The sequence below is a fragment of the Panthera leo genome, chromosome C2 (assembly GCF_018350215.1).
Source record: "Panthera leo isolate Ple1 chromosome C2, P.leo_Ple1_pat1.1, whole genome shotgun sequence".
In the NCBI taxonomy this organism is placed as follows: Eukaryota; Metazoa; Chordata; class Mammalia; order Carnivora; family Felidae; genus Panthera; species Panthera leo.
In genome coordinates, this window is record NC_056687.1 from 118653675 (window position 1) to 118655456 (window position 1782).

The 1782-nt window shown below is 40.7% G+C and overlaps 1 pseudogene; it reads right to left on the reverse strand.

Moving 5' to 3' along the window:
- Positions 1-205: 205 nt before the first annotated feature.
- On the reverse strand, positions 206-735 carry LOC122229339 (annotated as a pseudogene).
- Between the last annotated feature and the right edge of the window lie 1047 nt (positions 736-1782).

Genomic DNA, 1782 nt, shown 5'->3' on the forward strand with positions numbered 1-1782 from the left:
AGGCATTCTGTCAAATGAGTTTAAATGCATTTCATTTTCAGACAACCTATATGACATGATATTTTTTCTTAAAAACAAAGCCAAGATAAATCAAAGTCAAGATAAATGAAGAGCTCAAGATGACATCAGTCCCATTTGTCCAAGTCTTGGTGTTGTGTGGATGGACAGCAGTCAGTTATGACAGATAATAGGTGATACATCCAATCTAATAGCCAAATTCATTAACATTTTTTTCCATTTCTAAACCATTCTTAAAGACAATCATAGATGGGGTCACACCATCCTCATGATAGTCCAGCGGAACAGCCACACCATCTGGACTAAGGTTTTCATAGAGAATGGTAGTTTTGGAAATGAACAAGGATGTGCTTGATTTGTTCTGCAGCCCGCATAAAAGGTTTTACTCTTTCTGATCTGTTCTTCAAGTCCTTTGCCTTTGGCTTATTTCATGTAATCTTTGATGTACTTCTTGTAGGCTTTTTTTGTGAATGTAATTTCCCGCAAGTGATGGTTCATGACAATATCAACACCAGCAATGACTGTGCTCTCAGTGCCTTCACCTCCGGGGTCTTCGATGGAGGCATTTCCACCAATAAGTGAGTCATCAATGTTACCCTCTGTCCTACTGACCATCTTCCTCTCCATCTCCAGGCACAGCCTTTCCATGATCTCCAGGATCTTATAGATGTCAGAGACCATCTCATCACAGCTGATGAGGTCCTGGTAGATGATCATGATTATGGCTGGAGAGAGACTGCAATGGCACTAGCTTGGCAGGAGCCGGGAGCTCTGAGTGAGACTGGCACAGACCCATAGGTGGGGGTTGGAGCGGGGAGAGAAAGCAGTGCACCTCAACTTTTAAATGCTATGTCTACAAATCAATTAATAAATAACTTACTAAAAAGGTCAGGTGTAGAAGAGCTTTATTAAAATATATCTGTCAATGAGACGCCTGGATGGCTCAGTCAGTTGGGTGTCTGACTTTGGCTCAGGTCATGATCTCACAGTTTGCGAGTTTGGGCCTCGCGTCAGGCTCTGTGCTGACAGCTCGGAGCCTGGAGCCTGCTTTGGATTCTGTGTTTCCGTCTCTCTCTGACCCTCCCCGGCTCACACTCTGTCTCTCTCTCTCAAAAATAAATAAACATTAAAAAAATTTAATAAAAATGTCTGTCAAGATGAGGTGTTAATTCTTTTAAATGACAGCCATAACAGCAAAAAAAAAAAAAAAAATATCTTGACTGTAAGAACACAGTACACATACAATATATTTTAGATTGGTATTCTTTAAAGTATTATATGAACTCTTTTAACATAAATAGAACTTATCACTAGATGTATAAATTGTTTTTTTTTTAAGTTTAGTTATTTATTTTGAAAGAGAGAGAGAGAGTGCAGGCAGGGGAAGGGCAGAGAGAGGAGTAGAGACAGAGAATCCCAAGCAAGCTCCCCTCTGTCAGCACACAACCCAATGCAGGGATGGAACCCAAAGACCGTGAGACCATGTCCTGGCCAAAATCAAGAGTTGGAGTTTAACCAACTGAGCCACTCGGGTTCCCCATAAATTAGATGTATCATTATCACACACATTGACTTGCTTTTGAATATAAGAAAAGAAAGTAGGAGGAGAACAGGGATGTCAGATGTCCTCTGGAGCCACCATTCATGGAATGCTTGCATTTAAAGCTCAAAATCTGGTAACTCCCAGACACCTCACATCTTAACTTTCCATAGGCCAGATTGGTTGATGATACTACAAGTTCAAAGGGAAGAAAAGGCATCATA